General features: G+C 42.0%; 1 protein-coding gene across 28 annotated transcripts in view; it reads right to left on the minus strand.

The window, feature by feature from the left end:
• Positions 1-23,188, minus strand: part of SORBS2 (sorbin and SH3 domain containing 2) — a 417,459-nt gene that overhangs the window by 266,576 nt on the left and 127,695 nt on the right. For all 28 annotated transcript variants that reach the window (XM_073645333.1, XM_073645328.1, XM_073645327.1 and 25 more), the window contains exon 2: positions 16,567-16,671. The gene's annotated coding sequence lies outside the window, so the exon portion shown is untranslated. The remainder of the gene's footprint in view (positions 1-16,566; positions 16,672-23,188) is intronic.

The raw sequence follows: 23,188 nt of genomic DNA on the forward strand, positions 1-23,188 counted from the left end.
TCTTCACCACAGGTAAGTTTGAACAGTCTTTTTCAGGCACGCAGTACCCGGTGGTTGCGGGCACGAAATCCTGCCGACTACGCCAAAAGTTGAAGCGCCCCTGGGTCTGTGTCGCGCAGCGTTGCGCACGCGGGAGCTTACCCGGAGCCGGATCTGTTGAGGGTTGTAGTCTCGTGGCGGTGATCCGGTCCGTGCCCAGGGAGTCAGACTAAGTGGCGCTGTATCAGCGGTAGATGATGGACGACTACGCCACCCGTTGAATGCAGCTATGGAGCTGCCGCTGCAGGGCAGACCGCTGAGGCCGGTGGAAGGATGGTGCAGCGTGGATGGTATAACCCCCAACGGGAGGGGTATGGCCTCAGGGCAGCCGACGTGGATGATGGGGGTAGCAGGAACCACTCAGAGACGATGCGGTGTAGTTCAGGGTCTTTACTGGTGACGAAGATAGACCCTCCCGGAGTACTGGCTAGCGGTTGGGGCCTGGTCAGTCCTTGAGCAGATGGGATCTCCCCTGGCCAGGCGGAGTTGTAGGCCTCCCAAACTAACGATACTCTTCTGGCTACCTTGCTAGAAGCGAGTATAAGTAGCCCACGTCCCTGAGTGTACCGTGTGGTGCTCACCCGTATGGCCGGTGACTCGGGGCCTTCTAGTAGCTTCCGCTCCACAACGGCGGTGCTGGTCCCATGCGTGTGACCGTGCCTTCGGGTTTCTTGGCCAGAGGACCTGAAATCCCCTGCCTGACGGATTCTGCTGCTGGGTAGGAGTTAGTCCCCACAGCCTCGGACTCCGGGTCCGGTAAGAAATCTTCTCAGTCAGGGCGAGCTCTGCAGCTGCCAGCCCCTGACTCTTTGTAACACTGCTCCCACAGAGCTCCTGTTGTTTCTTCCTATGCTGCTTCTCTTCTCTACTTCTGGCATGGCCCAGGAGCTGGGCCCAGCCGGAGCCACAGCTCCCTGTCAGCCCTCCTGGCTGAATTCTCCCTCTCAACTCTCTAACCCTGCCTCAGCCCCAGGTTTATACAGGGGAAGTTCTTCCCCTCCCAGGACTGGGCAGGAGGTGTGGCATGCATAGGATTCCTGACCAAGAGACCTCCCACCTGCTCTCAGACATAACATTGTTGTTACTGTGGAAACCAGACCCCTGGGGTGCCACACCTGCACATGAGGTAAGAGACATAGCGAATCAGAAAAACTGTACTACATTTCTAATTGGAGATATTTGCTAATATTATTATTATTACACCTACTACATATTGGGATAGGATCTTGGAGATGGGAATGCCAATTTAATGCTAATGTAGTTTTGTGTAAACTAAATGGTGTTCGCAGGATTTTGTGATATACACTGGCATGTAAAAGTTTGTGCACCCCTGGTCAAAATTACTGTTATTGTGAACAGTTAAGCAAGTTGAGAATGAAATGATCTATATATGATATATATATTCATCTTTAAATTTTAAAAATTACAAAAAGAAAATTGGGCAGAAGCAAATGTTTGTGCACTCAGATAATTTTGACCAAGGTTTCAGACCTTAATTAGCCTATTAGAGTTATGGCTTGTTCACCATCATCGTTAGCAAAGGCCAGGTGACGCAAATTTCCCAGCTTTATAAAAACCCAACCTCCTCTAACCTTGTGCCAAAAAACAAAGCCATGGGTTCTTCTAAGCAGCTACCTAGCGCTCTGAAAATGAAAATGGTGGAGGCCCACAGAGCAGGAGAAGGCTATAAGAAGATAGCAAAGTGTTTTCAAGTTGCTCTTTCCTCAGTTTGAAATATAATTAAGAAATGGCAGTTAACAGGAACAGTGGAGGTCAACATAAGGTCTGGAAGACAAAGCTAAAATTTCAGTGAAAGCTGCTAATAGGATTGCTAATGAGGCCAATCAGAACTCCCGCTTGACTGCAAAAGACCTTCAGAAAGATTTATTAGACTCTAGAGTTGTGGTACATTGTTCTACTGTTCAGAGACACCTGCACAAATATGGCCTTCATGGAAAAGTCATCCGAAGAAAACCTCTCCTGCGTCCTCAACATAAAATACAGCATCAGAAGTATGCTAAAGAACATCAAAACAAGCCTGACATTTTGGAAACAAGTCCTGTGGACCCGATGAGGTTAAAATAGAACTCTTTGGCCACAATGATCAAAGGTATGTGTGGAAAAAAATGGGACAGAATTTCAGGAAAAGAACATTTAGCCAACCATTAACCCCTTTCCGACCTTGTCAGTAATAGTTCGTAGCTGTGCCCTGGCACTTATGGACCAGCTACGTATTATTACGCGCGCTGCTATTGCGCCCGCACACAAGCGGTGTGGGGCGATCGGCGCCGGGTGTCAGCTGATTGTCACAGCTGACACCCAGTGCTATGTGCAGGGAGCGGTCCTTCACCACTCCCTGCACATTAACCCCCGCAATGCTGCGATCGAAGTCGATTGCAGCATTGCGGTGGCAAGGGGGGAGGTGATCGTTATACTCACGTCTCCTGCCGGTGTCCAGCGATGTCTGCGGCGGCTTCCGGATGTTGCCATGACGACCCGATGTCGTCATTACAACATCCGGGTCACCAGGAGGCAGGACGTTACTTTGGTCATGCGCAGTGCACGACCAAAGTAATGTCTCCCCTGTGTGCAGCTCTGACAGCCTGCATGGATAGCTTCTGCCTTCTATGCCATGCAGCCGATCAGGCTGCAAAAAGTGAAAGTCCCATAGTGGGACAAAGTGTAAAAGTAAAAAAAAAAAAAAAAAAAAAAAAAAAAAAGTAGAAAAGTGAAAAAAAAAATGTAAAAAAAAAAAAAAAAATGAAAAAAATAATCCCCAAAAAATAAAAATATATTGAACCCATAATATTTATTTATTATGAAAAAAACAAAAAACAAATAGAAGTACACATATTTGGTATTGCTGCGTCCGGAACGACCTGACCTATAAAACTGTCCCACTAGTTAACCCCTTTAGTGAACACAGTAAAAAAAATAAATAAAAAACAAAGCAAAAAACAATGCTTTATCATCATACTGCCAAACAAAAAATGGAATAACACGCGATCAAAAAGACGAATAGAAATAAAAATGGTACCGCTGAAAACGTCATCTTGTCCCGCAAAAAACAAGCTGCCATACAGCTCCATCATCCGAAAAATAAAAAAGTTATAGCTCTCAGAATAAAGCAATACAAAAAAATTATTTTTTCAAGAAAATCGTTTTTATTGTATAAAAGCGCCAAAACATAAAAAAACTATATAAATGCGGTACCACTGTAAACGTACTGACCCGAAGAATAATGCTGCATTATCAATTTTACCACACACGGAACGGCATAAAAAAAATAAAAAAATTCCTGAATTGTTGTTGTTTGTTTATTCTGCCTCACAAAAATCAGAATAGAAAGCGATCAAAAAATGTCACATGCCCGAAAATGGTACCAGTAAAAACATTAACTTGTCCCGCAAAAAACAAGCCATCACATGACTCTGTCGGCCAAAATATGGAAAAATATGGAAAAATTATAGCTCTCAAAATATGGTTATGCAAAAACTAGTCTTGTGTGACAGCTGTCAGTCATAAAAACCCAATATGAATCTGGAATCGCTGTAATTGCACTGACCCGAAGAATAAAGACGTCTAATCACTTATACCACATGAGGAACGGTGTAAAAAAATAAAAACTCTAGGGTTAGGGTTGTGCTAGGGTTAGAGTTAGGACTAGGGTTAGGGTTGGGGTTGGGGTTGTATTAGAGTTGTTTTTTTTTCAAAATTAAAGAAAAAAAAATGATGACAATATGGCGACCAGTGTTGAGCGCAAGTATGCACCGAGTATCGCGGGTGTTCAAGTGACATGCTCGAGTCTCTGCTGCATATGCTTCGCGGCCCAAAAAAACGTTGCTGGGATCGCCTGCCATGCACAAGCGATTCCCACATGTTTTTTTTGGGTGTCTAACAACCGTGAAACATGCGGGGCAGGGACTCGAGCATGTCACTCGAGCACCCGACATACTTGGTGCATACCCGAGTACCCGATGCAAACTCAAGTAGCAAGCACTTGCGCTCAAGACTAATGACAACTTATTCAATATGATGACCTAATGTTATCAAATTCTGTCGTACCTTTGGGTTCAAAATGTACACTATACCCCTTGATAAAATCCTTGAGGGGTCTAGTTTCCAAAATGGAGTAAACTGTGGGGGGTTTCCACTGTTTAGGCACATCAGGGGCTCTCCAAACGCAACATGGCGTCCGCTAATTATTCAAGCAAATTTTACATTCAAAAAGTCAAAAGGCGCTTTCGAACCCTGCCGTGCGCCCAAACAGTGTTTTTTCCCCACGTATGGGGTATCTGCGCGCTCAGGGGAAATTGTACAACAAATTTTGGGGTCCCTTTTTTCCTATTACCACTGCAAAAATAAAAAAATTAGGGTCTAAAGTAACATTTTTGTGAAAAAAGTTAAATGTTCATTTTTTTCTTCCCCTTTGCAAAAATTCCTGTGAAGCACATGATAGGTTAATAAACTTCTTGAATGTGGTTTTGAGCACCTTGAGGGGTGCAGTTTTTAGAATGGTGTCACTTTTGGGTATTTTCTGTCATAAAGGCCCCTCAAAGTCACTTCAAATGTGATGTGGTCCCTAAAAAATGGCTTTGTAAATTTTGTCAGAAAAATGAGAAATCGCTGATCAACTTTTAACCCTTATAGCGCACTAATAAAAAAAATTTTTGATTCCAAAATTGTGCTGATGTAAAAGTAGACATGTGAGAAATGTTAAAATGTTATTTATTAACTATTTTGTGTAACATATCTCTCTGATTTAACGGAATAAAAATTCAAATTTTGAAAATTGAAACATTTTCAAAATTTTCGACAAATTTCCAATTTTTTCACAAATAAACGCAAGTGATATCGAAGAAATTTTACCACTATCATGAAGTACAGTAGGTCACGAAAAAACAATCTCAGAATCAGTGGGATCCGTTGAAGCGTTTCAGAGTAATTACCTCATAAAGTGACAGTGGTCAGAATTGCAAAAATTGGGGTAAAGGGGTTAAGCATGGGGGTGGATCAATCATGCTTTGGCATTGTGTTTCAGCCAATGGCATGGGAACATTTTATTGGTAGAGGGAAGGATGGAGTCAATAAAAATGCAACAAATTATTGATGCAAACATAACACTATGTGTAAAAAAGCTGAAGTGGAAAAGAGGATGGCTTCTACAAATGGATAATGATCCTAAACACACATCAAAATCCACAACAGATTACCTCAAAAGGCGCCAGCTGAAGGTTTTACAATGGCCCTCACAGTTCCCTGATCTAAACATCATTGAAAATCTGTGGCTAGACCTCAAAATAGCAGTGCATGCAAGAAAATCCAGGAATCTCATGGAATTGGAAGAATTTTCCAAGGAAGAACGGATGAAAATCCCTCAAACAAGAATTGAAAGACTCTTGTCTGGCTACAAAAAGCATTTACAAGCTGTAATACTTTGAAAAGGAGGGTGCACAAACTTTTGCATTGGCCCATTTTACTTCATGTAATTTTTAAAATGTAAAAAGATAAAAATATATATACAGTATATATTTTTGCCTAAAATACAAAGGAAAGGTGTAACTTTAGCCCTTCATTTCATCTTCAACTTGATTAACTGTTCACAATAACAGTAATTTTGACCGGGGATGCCAAAGCTTTTACATGCCACTGTAAAATTATATCATTTTTCTCAGTTTTACCAGCACGGCTTAGGCTACACCAAGACTTCCATAATGCTGATTGATTTCTTTACCTCATGAGTGACCGCTACAGTCCAAATAAATACAATGATTTGCATGTAATTTTGTGGACTGCAGCAGTCAAACATAAGTTAAAGAGTTTGTTCACTACTTTTACACTGTTGCCCTATCCTTAGGATAGATCATCAATGTCTGATCGGCCAGGGTCCAACATCAATGTTGGCGGCGGGGGCTGCCGGCTGGAAGTACTTACTTGCAGAGCTGGCCGTCTACTTGTAGTGGCCGTTGCTTGCTACTGCCCGCCTATTATTCAAATCAATAGGAGGCAAATTACAGCTGATCGGCGGAGGTGCCGGGTGTCAATCAGACATTGATGACCTATGCTAAGGATAGGCCATCAGTGTAAAAAAGTAGTGGACAAAAAGTCTCAGTGCAGCCTTGGTTTCAAAAGCCATGTATGGAGATGGAAGTTTTCCTCTATAAAGAGGATGGGGAAAACCTCCCGATCACTAGAGATCCAATTGTTGGGACCCCCACAATCCCAAAAATTGGGCTCTGAAGAATGCCGTCTGAATGAAATATAGGTCAAGAATGCGTGCCTTTGCTACGTTCATTCTTCATGTAGTGCTGAATACCAACTGAGTGCAGTGCTTATCTATCTCTTGTGATCCCATTGAGAATGAATGGAGCAGAGGTGTGCATGCTCAGTCTCTGCTCCATACAGAAGCGGCTCTTCAAAACCCCATTCTCTGATTCCGAGCGGTCGGAAGTAGTGTTGCGCAAACGTGCTCGGATAAGGCGTTATCCGAGCACGCTCGAGTCGTAACTGAGTATCTTCGGCATGCTCGCAAAATATGTTCGCATCGCCGCAGCTGCATGTCTCGCGGCTGTTAGACAGCCACAAGACATGCATGGATTGCCTGCTTGTCAGGCAATTGGAAGAGGAAAAGCCAGTCAGCGTTATTTATGATTGCTATCCGTGCTTGATATAAGTCGAACGCAGAGTGCTGTATTCAGCTGGCAGAGTCAGCACAAACAAGTAAGTAAAGGGAAATCCAGCACATCCATCCGTCGATAAAATATTATTATAATTTAATAAAAATCCATTAAAAATCAGAAGGAAGAAGTTTGTGAAGAAAGCTAAAAAACTGACGTGTTTCAAGTGGAAAAGCCGCTCTTAATCATAGCATGCTATGATTAAAGGGAATCGGTCACCCCCTGGGACTTTTTAGACCTCTAATATGGGCATACAGGTGATAGAAATGTAAATCTATACCTTCCTGTATGGCTCATATTAGAGGTCTGCTTGCTTTGATATATCTTTTCATAAAATCCATTTTCCTAGGCTTGGCGACCGGGGGACGCCAAGAAATCCCAGCCTACCTACTTAATTTAAATATTCCCCCCCTCCCCTGCATGTCACAGGGTCCTGTGACGTGGACTCTAGATATGCACATCTTGCGCATGCGCAATGCGCCTATAACTTAAGCCGCCCTTTTTTTTCTGCCTGCCCTATTTTACTGCTGTGCTGTAGTGCACAGGAGCCGGGGAGTCACTGTTACTTACGCTCCAGTGACCTCCAGCGTGCGCAACAATGAGGTTTGGTCCCCACTTCCTCCCGGCATCCTGATAGTTAACAACTATCCGGGAGGAAGTGGGGACCAAACCTCATTGTTGAGCACGCCGGAGGTCACTGGAGCGGAAGTCACAGTGACTCCCTGGTGCCTGCGCACTAAAGCACAGCACTAAGATAGGGCAGGGGGAAAAAAAAAGCGGCTTAAGTTATAGGCGCATTGCGCTTGCGCGGGATGTGCAGATCTAGAGTGCACGTCACAGAGCCCTGTGATGTGCAGGGTAGGGCAGGGGAGGGGAGTGGGGGAATATTTAAATTAAGTAGGTAGGCGGGCATTTCTTAGCATCCCCCGGTCGCCAAGCCTAGGAAAATGTATTTTATAAAAAGATATATCAAAGCAAGCAGACATCTAATATGGGCCACACAGTTATGTATAGATTTACATTTCTATCACCTGTATGCTCATGTTAGAGGTCTGAAAAGCCCCAGGGGGTGACAGGTTCCCTTTAAAGGTGGCTTTTCCTCTTGAAATGTGTCAGTTTTTTAGCATTCTTCACAAACTTTCTTCCTTCTCTTTTTGAATGGATTATTAATAAAATATAATAATTTTTTACCGATGGATGGCAGTGCTGGATTTCCCTTTACTTGTTTGTCAGGCAATATCTGCATGTCTCGTGGCTGTCAAACAGCAGTGAGACATGCAGCCGCGACGACACAAACATATTTTTCGAGCACGCCGAAGATACTCGGCTAGGACTCGAGAGTGTTGGATAACACCTTATCCGAGTACGTTCGCTCAACACTAGTCGGAAGCCCAGCAATGGAGAAGATATACCCTATTCTATGGATAGTGGGTAACTTCCAAACTTGGTATAACCCCCTTAATGTGCTAGCACAGATGGAGGTTTGCATGATAAGGCTTTGTTCCGTTTTTTTTTATGCCAAAATCAGGCATGAATTATAAATGGAGAGAAAGTAATTTGATGGAGTCAAATGTTGTAGCTACAGTGTGATTTTTTTTTACCATGGTTTTTGTAACTCACAGTAAAAACGCTGTGGTTTCACATTTTCGTGAGATGGTGGACTTCATGTCATTGGTAAATTTTGGTCGATATGATTTGCGTTTATTTATTAAAATATTGAAATTTTGACAAAAAAAATTAGAAAATTTTGCAATTTTTAAACTTTGAATTTTTATGCCCTTAAACCAAATAGTTATACCACACAAATAGATAATAAATAACATTTCCCACAGGTCTATTTTACATAAGCATAATTTTTTAAACATGATTTTTTGTTACGAAGTTAGATGAATTAAAAGTAGATCAGCAATTTCTCATTTTTCCAACAAAATTTACAAAACCAATTTTTTAAAGGACCAAATCACATTTGAAGTGACTTTGAGGGGCCTATGTGACAGAAAATACCCAAAAGTGACACCATTTTATAAAGCTGCTCTCCACAAAGTGCTTAAAACCACATTCAAGATGTTTATTAACCCTTTAGGTGCTTCACAGGAATTAAAGCAATGTGGAAGGCAAAAATGAAAATTTTACCTTTTCCCACAAAAAATGTTGCTTTAGCCCCAAAATTTTAATTTTCACAAGGGTAACAGTAGAAAATGGACCATACAATTTGTTGTGCGATTTCTCCTGAGTACATCGATACCCCATATGTAGGGGGAAAACTACACTATATGTGGTGCACGGCAGGGCTCAGAAAGGAAGGAGTACTAATTGACTTTTGGAGGGCAAAAGTGGCTGGAATAGATAGCAGACGCCACGATGCGCTTGCAGAGCCCCTGATGTGCCTAAACAGTGGAAACCCACCACAAGCGACACCATTTTGGAAACTACATCCATCAAAGAAATTATTTAGAGGTATGGTGAGCACCTTGAACCTACAGGTGCTTCCCAGAATTTCATAACAAGGAGCTGTGAAAATGAAAAAATAGTTTTTTTCAGCAAAAAGGTTGCTTTGGCACCAAATTTTTAAAAGGAGAAAATGGACCACATAATTTGTTGTGCTATTTCTCCTGAGTACATGACGCGCCCCCGGGGCAATGGGGTACTCGGCAGCTGGGCCTATGGATGCTGGGGGGTGTATGTCACAGTGGCTGGCCTGGCCCGTGGCCCAGGGCGGTCAACCAAAAAGGGGATTGTAGCTTGGATAGAAAATAAAAGTAAAGGAAATAGTTTGTGACGCCACCTGTGGTACCTGGTAAGGCGGGCGCTGCTGCAGACCTCCGGGGGGTGATGGGATGGCAGCTGAGGTGTATCTGCTCCCCACAGGTGGAGCCGGACCCCGGGGCAGTGTGGAGTTTGATGGTTGGTGGTGCTGGGACTTGCAGTGCAGGCGGGATGGCGCAGCAGGAGTAATTGACAGAGACATGGGATTTGCTTCAATACCTTTACTGGTGCGGATGTCAGGTACGGTCCAGGGTACTCAGTAGGATGGGTGCACTTCAGGACTTCTCCCCAGTGAGCGGGTATAAGGCCTCGTGGTCCGTGTCTCTCTCTCTCTAAGCTCCTGGCCAGCCTGCAACTGGGCCTAGCTTATGTGTCGTGCTGTTCCTTCACCTGTCGCTTGGTAGTGGGACCTTCTGCTGGCAACCACTATCCCTGGTCGCCGGGGCCTTCGTGGTTCCTGGTCCTGTAATGGGTCTAGCTTCAGGTCGGCCAGGGACTTGTAGTCCTCCTGGTATGCCGGTGATCCCTACTGGGTATAAAGGACCCTGCAGGTGCGGACCCAGTGTCCGGTTTATATACTGGGGTGAGCCTATGACGCTCCTCTGCCCCCTTAACTCCTCTCTCCTTTCTCCTCTTGCCTTTGGCCACACTCAGGGCCCTCAGTACTCAGGAGCAGACGGGCTGCGTCTTCGCTGCTCTCAGCGTCAGCACGCTCTCAGACTCTCTGACTGTCTGACTCTCTCCAACTGACTGACTGCCTGGCTCCACCCTCCATATATATATCCCTATCGGGCTCCCTCTGGTGGTGTGAGGTGGAAAGGTGGAGGTGTTTGTATGTAGTGAGGGCCTCTTGTGGAGAAGTCCATCCATGCACCCTGGGTTCTGTGGTACCTGTGAACAGCAGGGTGCCACATACACAGATACCCCATATGTGGTGTAAAACTACTGTTTGGGCACACGACAGAGCTCGGAAGGGTAGGAGCAGCAATTTAGTTCTAGAGATCAATGTTGGCAGAAATTGATTGCTGATGCCATGTCGCGTTTCAAGAGCCCCCAACATGCCAAAACAGCAGAAACCTCCACAAGTGACACCATTTTGGAAACTACACCGCTTGAGGAATTTATCTAGTGGTGTAGTGAGCATTTTTAACCCTCAGGTGATTCACAGAATTGTATAACATTGGGCTGAGTAAATGGAAAATAACCATTTTTCTATTAAAATGTTTCTTTGTCCCCAAGTTTTTAATTTTCAAAAAGGTTTAATATAATATGAGAAAAGGAATGGTACAATTTGTTACGCAATTTCTCCTGAGTGCGCCAATACCCCATATGAAAACTACTTTTGAGGCACAATGCAAAGCTCAGAAGGGGAAAAAGTGCCATATTGGAGTTCAAGGTTTTGCTGGAATGGCTTGAGGGTGCCATTTGACATTGGAAGAGCCCCTAGAGGTGCCAGAACACCAGAACCCCCCATAAGTTAACCCATTTTACAAACTACACCTCTCAATCATTTAATTTAAGGGTGCAGTGATTATATCGACACCAGAATAGTCACAGAATTTTATACCATTGAGCAGTGAAGAAAAAATAATTACAATTTTACCACAAAAAATATTTTAGCCACATTTTCATATGGGTAAATGGGTAAAAAAAGGCACCAAAATTTGTCAGACAAATTCTGCTGAATGTGGCAATACCCCATATGTGGCTGTACAATACTGCTTAACCATACGGCGAGACTCAGGAAGGAAAGGGCGCTATTTGACCCTTGGAGAACAAATTATCGTAGAATGCGGACTCCATATACACAGCCCCTAAGTGCCAGAAGACCAGAATCCCCCTCAAGTGACCCCATTTTGGAAATTATACCCCTCTGGGAATTTATCTACAGGTGTTGTGACGATTTTGACTCCATGGGTGTTTTCCAGAAACAAGCAGCAGTAGATTTTGCTGAGTGAAAATTGCAAATCTGCTATTGTAGTGTCCGTACATTGTAGTGCCCAGTACGCTGTAGTGCCCGATACATTATTGTCCAGCTCATGCTTCTGGAGACATGCACCGAAAAAATAAGCAGGCTTTCATCACTACAGAAATGCCAAATATGTGGACGTTAAATGTGGTTTAGGCACACTGGGGCTCAGAAGGGAGGAGGGGGCATTTGGATTTAGGAGCGCAGAATTCACTGGATTTCTTTTGGGGGTGAGGTGACATATCACTTTTCCAGAGCCTTTGTGCTACCAATAACTTGGTAGCCTCCCTATATTTCCATTGACAGATGATGGACCGTAGTGGGGATTTTCTTTTTTTTTTTGTGGATTGATTTGAAGATTTTACATAACATTTTGGATCACATTTATCCTGTGCTCTATGCTGAGCACTTACATAAGGGTTTCCATCTAAATCTCCGAATGACAAGGGTCAGATGAAACCCCCGACGGGTCCTTTCACTATAATGAGGCAGCAGAGTTACTGTGGACTCCATCTGGTCTCTGTCCAGCGCTATCTTTCTTTTCAGAGGTGAACACGCTTAAAAAGACAGACATCACCGGATCGTAGGCTAGACTGAGTCCACAGTATCTTCATCTGTCTCATTACAGGGAATATTCCGCCGTGGGTTCCAACTGAATCACGTATTTCAAAGATTTACATGGAAACCCCGGTGTAAGCGCTCAGCACAGAGCGCAGGATAATTGCCAAGCCTTACTGCGATCTTTGTGAGGCAGGCTGAACAAATCAATAGCAGGTCAATAATTAGTTCTATTTATTTTTTACACTGATCCTCGTACGGTATAAGTGATTATATGATTTTATTCTTCAGGTCGGTGCAATTACAGCTTTTTATAGTTTTTATGTTTGGTTGCAATCACACACTAAAAAATTATTTTTTTTACAATACAGTTATTGTATCATATTTTGAGAGCTATAATTTTTCTAGATTTCTGGCTACAGAGCCCTGTGAGGGTTTGTTTTTTGCGGGACGAGTTGATGTTTATATTGGTACCATATTTGAGTGCATAACATTTTTTGATCGCTTTTTATTCTGATTTTTGGGAGGCAGAATGAACAAAAAACAGCAATTCAGGAATCAGGAATAGTTTTTTTTGTTTAATGTTGTTCACTGTGTGGTAAAAATGATAAGGCAGTTTTACTCTTTGGGTCATGGCTGGCAGATCCAGGGGTTGTCATTGGACCATAGCAACCGATGACGTCGAGGGGGCACCGACCAAGAGAGATAGAGCCCCCCTCGCTCACCCTGCTTTCTAAATGCTGCGATCGCTATTGATTGCAGCATTTAGGGGATTAAACAGCTCGAGGGCACTGCTTCTGGCAGTGTCAGCTGGGTCTCAGCTATAACTTAAGCCGAGCTCCCGGCAGCATCGTGAGGGCACAGTTTCTGTGCCCACACCATCACCAGGATGTATCTGTACATGAATTAGCGGGAACGCACTGCAAAATAGGACATGCCGGTACATCCAACGTCGGTAAGGGGTTAAAAGGAAACTGTAAGCAGGTTTTTGCGACTTCATCTGAGAAAAGCATGATGTTGGCAAAGAGACCCTGAATCCATTGATGTATCACTTAGTTTACTATGTACAGCAGTTCTGACAAAGAGTTTTTAGATTCTACAATGTAGCAGAGCTGAGAAAGCTAACCCCACCCACACCAGGCTCTGTATTTACATTGTCTATAGATAGTGATTTGCTTATCACAGGAGGGGGTGGAGTTGACTAGCATGCACACACTGCTGTAGTCCAGACAATGATAATCACGCCCCTCCCCCCACCCTCCCTGCTGAGAGATGAAAGCTGTAGAAGTGTTAGAAATCTCTGCTCTACACCTGGCACTTTGTAATTACACACAGCACTGCAGTGAGATCAGTGATGAGAGAAAACTGTCAGTCATTACCAGTCTCACATAGAAAACAGCCTTTTCAAAGCTATTGTGGGGACGTTTTATTTTTACCCCTCTCATGCTTATGATTTATCAACCTCATGCAGGGGAGAAAGTACATGCCCCCAGAGAAGAATCTGTGGTAACTCCCAGTTTGGTTTATCATAAATTATAATCTCAACTTTACAAGCCAATATGTTCGCAATGAAGAAGATAAATTAAAAAATAAAAATGACATTTTATTCAGCTCTGCAGTCACTGTTCCATGATGTGGCCAATTTAACTTGCTCCAACTGTTGAAAGTTCCTCTTTAAAATCACGACTTTAACAGATGCACCGCCATCCTATAGGTACATGTGGGCACAAGTAAAATGGATTTGTTTAGTATTTGCCGGGTTCTCTGCTGTCTTGATTTAGCATTCATATTGCCCACTGCCTTTCCTTTTCATCCTCATCTTTCAGCATTTTGTTGTGCTGATGCTTTCTTTTTGAGATCCAATAGTGGCTAACACACATTGAGAGATGACACTTCTTAACAGAATGACTTGAGCAGAATATAAAGCTTTCCAATTTTCCACTGTAGAAGTGCAGAATAGAGGCAAACACTGCCCTAATTAACACAAACCCAAAAGAAGAGTATTCATATATCATCATTGTCTGCCAAATGCGTGAAATTGACAATAAATCAAAGACCTTTGTAATGAAAATATAATTCTGAAGTCAGAATCTGCAGTAATTGAGCTGATTCGCCTCCTGGACTCTGTTCAATCCTGAAATGTACAGAATTATATTAGAGAGGGGATTTAAAGTGCAGACTAGGAACCCAAATCCCCTCTTTTTGAATGGATCATGCACATGTGGATAGAGATAAATGTACAAACACACCAATAATACCCCAATCAATTTGTACTGGATTAGCATTGAGCACCCTGTGATATTATTCCAGACACCATCATTGCCAATATTTTATATTTTTGCCCATGTTTAAATGGATAACATATTAATAACTAATTTACTATAAATGTGCAGCTTTTAGATTTCTTACTTTTAGTAAATTTGTAAAAACTCTTTAATATTGTCATAGGTTAATATTCCCAGGCTGCAGTGGAATACTAATACCACCATTACTATATAACAAGCCAAGTTATATCTGCCAAGTTTCTATGGTAATTACTGGAATTTGTACATATGGCAGTTGCCATGTGAGGTAATGGGTTAATTCACAAAATGTGTGAAACAGAGAAAAGTAATGCTCAGGTTGGCCCTTCAATTCAAGTCTCAATAACTTTGTATGAATACATTCAGACCAGAACGTCAATGAATATACAGGTATACGAGCTGATAATATTACATACAGCTACAATGATCCTCTGAAGTCCGGTGTAACAGTGCCGGCTTCAGAGAGCTGCACTGCTCACGATCGGAGGTCTTCTGCACTTCCGATCATACACAGTGCGCCTCTCTGAAGCCGGCACGGGTAAACCCAACTTCAGAGGATCAATGAGGAGAGGGGAAGAAGCCGCGCGCATGCGCGAGGTAAGTCTAGCGCTAGCAATGACGCCGGCACCTGTAAGTTGTTATCTTGCACACAGGGGCGTGATAACATGCTATGTGGGCCGACTAGTCTGAGGACACCAACGCTCCCCTCAACTAGTCAAAGCCCTCATTTACATGTCATTAATGGAAATTAGCAATACTTTTTCTAAAGATTTGTTTGTTTATGTATGTAATGTAACACAGGGACTGTTAGACACAACTGCTGGTGTTTCTGGGGGCACGGGAGACCTGATAGGTTCCCTTTAAGAAATCGACCGGCTCTTGTTTATTGAAAACTGTGCGAGGACAAACAATTGTTAAAGAAGTCCTTTACTTTTCACTAAATCAATCATATGTGTTTGTACTATAGTGTGTATGTATTAATATACTCACCTACCACTGGCTTCTCCGGGATCCAGCGCCGCTATGTTCCTCTTCTCAGTGATGTCACCGCTTTTCGGACTCCCCAGACAACACTCTATGCTCTATGTGACCGGGAAGAGGCTTTTACAATGTAAGTCTATGGAGTGTCAGAACAAGGCACCATAGGCTCACACTGTAAAAGAGACGTCCAGCTCACACGTAGAGAATAGAGTGATCCCGGAGAGTCTAAAGAGCAGTGACATCACTGAGAAGAGGAGTGGAACAGCTCTGGACACCGGAGAAGGTGTATTAATACACTACACTACACACACATATGCACAGATTACGTGAAAAAAAGCAACTTCACGGACAAGCTTCTTTAAAACTACTGTTCACCTCACATATAGTCTGCAAACCAGCTGACAAATGAGCATTTTGTCAGTTCATTGGCTGATCGGTTGTATGTTAACCAATGGCCAAAAACAAGTGTTCTAATCTATGCTAGTTTGGTCAACTGAAGGGCCCTAAGACACCAATGTATATGCAACCTAGAAAGGATTATTCTTGACATTTTTAAAATTATATAAACTGCAAAGTTTCTAAAAATGTAATGTTTCTGCACTTTAACAAAACTCCGGGCCATTACACTAATGGTCCTGCTTATTAAGGTGGGCATCTTGGGGGCTCAAATACCTCCAAGGACAACATCTGCAAGGAGTTTGTATGTTCTCCCCGTGTTTGCATGGGTTTCCTCCAGGTTGCCCGGTTTCCTCCCACACTCCAAAGACATACTGATAGGGATTGTGATCCCCAATGGGGACAGTGCCAATAATGTCTATAAAATTGTCTGAATTGTAAAGCGCTGCTTTACAATTATTATTATTATTATTATGGAAAAAGTGCTGTGCTAAAATGGAGTTCTCACAATGGTGTTTAGTCTTGATCACTGAGAAACCAGCATCAGTAATGGGGTCATATCAAAGTATACTGTACCCATATAAAAATATGTTGTCACCTTACAAAGAGAACGTGGATTGATGAGGAGGAGAAATAGAAAAGACCAGTTGGAAGTGTTTTTTGTTCTCAGTGCATCATAGCTGCTATGTTTCGGACCCTAACATATTTGGCCATTACAAGGATCACTTGACGTTCTGTAAGTTGAGAACTACACAAACCTTAGATAAAATCGAAAAAAAGGGGCAATAAATCTCGATGATTAGTGTATAAGATGTAAAGTCTACTTCTTGCAAAACATTCCCATCCATAATTTCCATCTCAGATATATGATACTCACTCTTTAAACTTGACAGCTTTACAATAGTGACCCAGAAGCTGGAGTTGAATGACAAAACTTTAGCTTTTCCTTGTCCTCAATCTGTCAGATGGGTAAGGAGATTTCCTGAAAGAACAGACAGTGAAAAATTGATGGGTCACATTATAAGTTCTGCTTTCAAGCACACGTCTCACAAAAGCAGCACTATAGTCACAGTACTGATGTCATAATTTGATACAACCATGTCATCGGGATACATCGATACCAACTGATACCATCATTGGGTTCTTCTAGTGTCTGCTATATCGGATGTTGTTTTGAGGATTTCTTCATTTTTAAAAGAATTACAACATATTCTTATAGAAGCCAGTCCCCACCAACCTGCACCCCTATCTGCAGAGATTTGTAGGGAAAGCGATACCAGGAAACTTATAAAATCAGAAGTATCTCACAAGTTAAAAGGTTATTAATCTGGGTACAGATAGCTTTGTTTCACTTGGTGTGTTTAAGACACAGCAACACAAATCGAATGCAGTTCAACAAGAATACACTGGCACTGCTATCACACACACGTCACAAGAGTATATCACTCCCTTTCAGAGACTGCTGTCAGACATGGTGGTGCTCAGCTTGTAAAGCTGCATAATCAATTCTCTTCAGAAAGACAAAAGTAGAAAGTGGCACTCACCACTGATGAATCCAATATTATTTATTCATCCTGCATGGTCATAAGATGGAATACAGAGACATGAGGCAACAGCTGTTTCGCGAGTAATATTGCTTCAGTCAGATAAAGTGTGATTGCCTCATGTCTATGTATTCCATCTCATGACCATACACATAGAACAAAGAATATGGGTATTATCGGTGGTGAGCGCCGCTTTCTACTTTCATCTTATTGAAGAGAAAAAGTAATTGAACTTCATTGGTTAATTGCAGAAATTAGTTCCAGGAGATCTTTTAGCTTCATGCTGTGCCTCCTTACTGTACCCCCTCACTGCTGACTGAAGCAGAAGCACCCTAGCATTGAATGCATTTGCCTTGATGCATGCATTAGCAGTTGTATGCTACATTCTCATATGTGTTGTACATGTCCAGGTGCTATCAGTTTTTTAAAGAGAACATGTCACCAGGGAAAAAGTGGCTGGTAATTGCTTTCATGTTATTCCAGTTGATTCCCTGAGTTTTTCTTTTTTTTTCTTCTTTTAAATCTACTATTTGATTCCAGAGATATGGACCTTATTATTTAGTGCTATTTTCTATGGTCTTTACAAGGGGGTATTACACCAGGATAAGCCCAAAAGAACACTGTGAGCAGTGCAAACTTTTGGAAGATAATAAAAATTAGCTCTAAATAATTATGCCCATATTGCTTTAACCATATGCTGGATTAAAAAAAAATCCCAGCATATTCAGGGCAAAAGGGGTTATAATATAAAAGCAAAATGTGGCCACTTAGTTACCTGGTGACAAGTCTTCTACATAGATAGCACACATTGTGTTGATCCATACACATCAGTTTTAAGAAAGGATCGGTGTATCTGATCCAAGAGGCTCAGAGAGTGCCCTATTCTCATCCATTTTGAGGAGTAGAATCAGATATTAAAGTCTATGGGGATCCGAAAAAAAAAAACCAGATTAAATGTGGAAGATATACTTTTTATTTCAGTGTTACATCCCCATTTAATTGGTCCATAGTTAAGAGTCAATAGATAAACAGTTCAAGCTACATCCTTCAATATTTAAAACAGGATGAGAAAAAATAGATGCAACATGGATGTAAAACAAAGGCAAAACAGATGATATACGGGGTGAAAAACAGATAATTCCTAAAGTAGGTAAAAACAGAAACGGATGTGTGAATTAGCCTTATACAAAGCTGCAACCTACATCTCCAGCCTCCTGTATCTCCACTCTCAGAGGTGCTAACAAGCTCAGGCTGCAGGGCAAGGTGTGTAGATCTAAGGGCTACCAGATTGTTAGTGCAGCACTGCAACCAACTAATAAGGATCTCTTAAAGTCATTGCTTACAAAATAATCATACTTAGTATGAGACATGAAGCGAGTCCCCCTTACAGACTAAGAGGCTGATGTGCATTCCAAAATGTGCGACAGCCACTCAATCCCCATCATGCAGGGAAGCAGGGGAGACATACCCTCATGAATGCAGCAGATTCAGAAGTCTCCACTGTATTCCGTCTTGCTGCCATTGGTCAAATAGTATTTTTTTCCCCCCAATTTGACTACCAGCAGTATGGACCTGTAGCTGTAATTTGCTGATCTTACACAGGAATCCCCCATAATGAATTGCTTCCACTTCTGTCTCACTGAACAATTCATATTTTTTCCTATTAACGCTTTTTGAAAATGTCTCGAGAATACAACCATGGCCCATTTCACATCATGGTCAGTAGATCTGCTCTCTCATTTGTCTTCTTCCATCAAAAGTAAGCTTAAGATCAAAGAAGGGAAGTGTTAGGGAATGTTATTCTATCTTGTAAAACTGATCAAAATTCTATCATTTTTGCATCTGGACTTTGAATGTAACCACAGGAGGGAAATATAAATTTACCTTTAATGACCTCTAAGCCAAATAAAGAAAAAACTTGCTATGGTAAAAATGTATCACACAAAGCTTATGCAAATATATCTATGTTAGTAGAACAATTTCCCTTTAGCCAGTATAAAAATACCATCTGGTGATGTGTGAGGTGAAGCGAATTTAAAAATATTTTACTAAAAAATTATTAGTTTTTATTACTTGAAAGCCTTTTAGATACCCTAATTAATATTAATTTCAGGTATTTTCATGATGCAATACATTGCTTAGTAACAGATACATCAAGAATTGGGTGACTGTAGATAATGCTCAATCAAATGACCGGGGTTGGCACTTGCCAATATATACCAGTGATGCAAGTGTCTGCTGATGAGGTCTCCCAATTGTCATTAATCATTGAAGAAAGTTTATATGGAAGTTTTATAGGTGGGGATAGTAGGATCATACTTTAACCAATCAGAGATTTTTTATAAAGCTATTATTTTGCTGAATATTTTTCTTTTTACACTATGCAGCATCTACACTTTACCTGCATGTGAATTTACCTAATACAGGTGGATGTTATTACAAAAGGAGCGAATATATTTGACATTCAAATTTGCTAGGTTTGATGAATTTTTCCAAGAAATTCGATTTGCAGCAAATTGATTTGTCATAAATTGCAATACTGTAACACCTTTAATTGCCCTGAAAAGAGGTGTGTAACACTCTGAGGTCTACTAGGACTGTGTCTCACCCCTTTCCATCTCGAACACAAATACAGCGTTAAGTAATGTGAAAATGACCTCATCATAGAAATGGATGGTAACCAGTGTCAGACTGGGGTGCCAAGGGCCCATCAGTAACCAACTCCAGGGCCCCAATGTTCAGCTACATGCAAATGAGACATTATCCTCAATCACATTTATATGACAATGAATAAGATGCCGCCTTTGTCTGTACATAGTGATTCACGTATATTGTGCCAAGTACTGTTCATATAAGAGGGCGGTGGCCCACCGGAGGATTCTCCGATTCTCCTGTGGGCCAGTCCAAGCCTGATGGTAACAAAGTAGTAACCAACAGCCAATTTAATAACCCAGCACTCCGACACATTTCATGTTTTTTTAAATAAAAAATTGTCCAAAAATTATTTCTCTTAGTCATTCTGATCAGACGCTGACTCACTGTGTCACTGTCAGCGTTAACATCATCCTACTGTGACTGAGGCGAGTGACCTGCCAATTATTCTATAACGCCCTTCGCTTCCTCCTCACTAATTTGCCAGAGGCATAGGAGGCCAACTATAGCCTGTAATCGATGGTACTAATGCCCAGACAGCTGGTATCGGTGGTGGTGCTTCTGCTAGCAGCTACCACATTGATAGTCGTAGTATGGGTTTTATTCTTCTTATACCCTACACCATCCATTTCCATTGCCACTTATTCTTTTGCCATACATTTAGTACAACACTATAATTAATTTTAGACAATCTTTTCAACCTCAATTATTAACCCTTGCCAAAAAGGATGTAAAAAGAAATGCTAGCTACGTAGATAAATACAGAATTGCATAATGCAGAAAAAGCAAAATATTACAACAGGTTGCTCAAAGACGATTTTGGACAAAGAGTGACGGACCCTGGGCAAAAATTAAAAATATGGCCCCAAACGCTAACATACTACACAAATCACATTAGCGTGCATTTACACGACCAATATCAGACTGTTAAACGGGCGTCAATTGACTGTTAGGCTATGTGCCCACATGCAGAAATGATCCGGATTTTTCCTAAGCGTTTCTGCATCTCCCTGGCAGAAAAAACGCATGCGGATTTTACATCCGCTTGTCCCTGGCAGGAAAAACACAAGTGAAGCGTTCTTCACATGCGGGTTGTCAAGCGCTTTCCAAGTGATTTTAGCATCACTTGGAAAGTGCTTGACAACTTGGTCACACTATATAAATCCATGCAACCGGCATGGCTTTATATAGTGTGACCGAAAGAATGGTAAAAAATAAAAAATAAATATTATACTTACCTTCTGATGGCCCCCGGAGTCTTTGTCCTGGCTTGCCGGCAGCTCGCGGTAGACTAAAAGGAACTGCCATGACGTCATTTAGTCATGTGACGGGTCACGCGACCGCCGACATCATATGACTAAATTGCGTCACCGCGGGTCCTTTAGTCTATTGTGAGTTGCTGGCAAGCCAGGACAAAGACACCGGGGGCCATCAGAAGGTAAGTATAATATTTATTTTTTATTTTATTCTTTTTTTTTTTTTTACAGGTACTATGGTACCCGGGTCCGGAGTAGAGTCTCCTCTTCTCCAAACCCGGGTACCATCCACACATTGAAACGCATGTTATCCACATGTACAGATGCAGTGATGCGGTCCAATGCAAGTCAATGGCGGTGATAATCCGCAGCGGAAATTTCCGCAGCATGTGCACAGCACATGTGGAATATCGTTGGGGAACATGACAGACCTTCTACCAAGCGTTTTTTAAGCATTTCTGCAGCAGAATTGCTGCTGCGGAAACACTTAAAAAACGCATAGTGGGCACACAGCCTGATTCAAGTTGTTCGGCGCTTGTTTACCGACATCTTTACACAGGCTGATGAAGAACGATGGGCATAGAACGATCTTCAATATGACCGCTCTAACCCAATACATTATCATATTATCAAAAGCACATGTCTTGCTTACACCGGGCGATGTGCAGACGAGAGCGATTATTTTTATTCTGGCATTAGCAATCCAATCACCCAATGAATGAGCAGCATTTTGATTTGTTGGGTAACTGACAATAGGTTTACACCTACGAACGCTCGTCAGCACTGCTAGTATTTTTAAATGTCCATGCTACACACACTGTATGTTACACACACACACACACACACACACACACATTACACACACTGCAAATTACACACACGCATTGTACCATGCAGTGTGAGTGTGCAGTAAACACCAAAACACCCACCATGTTACAGGCACACGGCATGGCTAATGCGTGTTACACACACTTCATGTCGCACATATATGCCTCCTCTTCAGTTCCTCCATATTCCCAAAGAGTTTTTGATCACATCACCGTGATATTCACCAAATGTCCTTCTATAATTCTAACCTCGTAAATTACAATGATAGGACTGGCCATTATAAGTGCAGTTTTTATGTTGTTAAGGCTGCTTTTGGGGATGGAGTCCTGGGGCAATTTGCCCTTCCCCCAATAACAACATCTTGAGGCTGCTGTATAGTTGTGGCATGTACGGTTGTCTGGACTAGCATAACAGGTGTGCAAAAACAAACATTCAAAGTTAAATGTCTACCTCCTATGAAATGAATCTCTGAATTATTAGCAGACTACTACCCTAATCATCTTCAGTGCTGCAGTTGTACAACACATTGCTGTCTGGAGTAGTTGTTCAATGTTTTATGGCTCTTTTTCCTTATCTTTTTTGCTGAGCTGTGAACTCTGGCTTCCTCTCACTATCCGAAATCATAATAAAATGGCTGCTGCATTCTGTGCCTTAGCTTTTATTTAGGCTATGATTAGTCCCTCCTGATTGGCTGCACTATATCATGTGATAGCCGCAAGGCATTACAATAAAGGCCGTGCCGTTGTAACTGAGGTCATGTGAGCTTTCTGTGGTTGGTACAATCTTCTGCAACACGTAAAATGAAAGCGGACATTTTTTTTCCCGATTTGCACAAATTGAGTTACAAATTGTTCAAATTTGCCATCAGTTTGAATTGATTTGTTCATCTCCAGTTATTACATATTATTAAAGGGGTAAAGCGGAGTGAGAATACAATGTAAGCGCTACTTCCGTTGTGGCACATTACAGAATGCATGCAGAACTTTGTTCTTTCCACATAAATCACGATGGGGTCAATTGTGACCTGCATGTAGTGGGAAGCCCTGTACACATAAGATCAAATAACTTGTACTTTCAATGGGCCTCCATGTCAATTCAGTTCATTAATGTGAGAGTGGTGGGAATTAAGCAGCCTACCGAGGAGATAAAGGATCCTCCTGGATAAAAGACATTCCATGAAGGAAAACCTATTTGCCTGTGAAGTGATATATCGGCGAGT

The sequence above is a fragment of the Phyllobates terribilis genome, unplaced genomic scaffold (assembly GCF_046119375.1).
Source record: "Phyllobates terribilis strain yellow unplaced genomic scaffold, ASM4611937v1 Scaffold_1__5_contigs__length_1240528914, whole genome shotgun sequence".
Lineage (NCBI taxonomy): Eukaryota > Metazoa > Chordata > Amphibia > Anura > Dendrobatidae > Phyllobates > Phyllobates terribilis.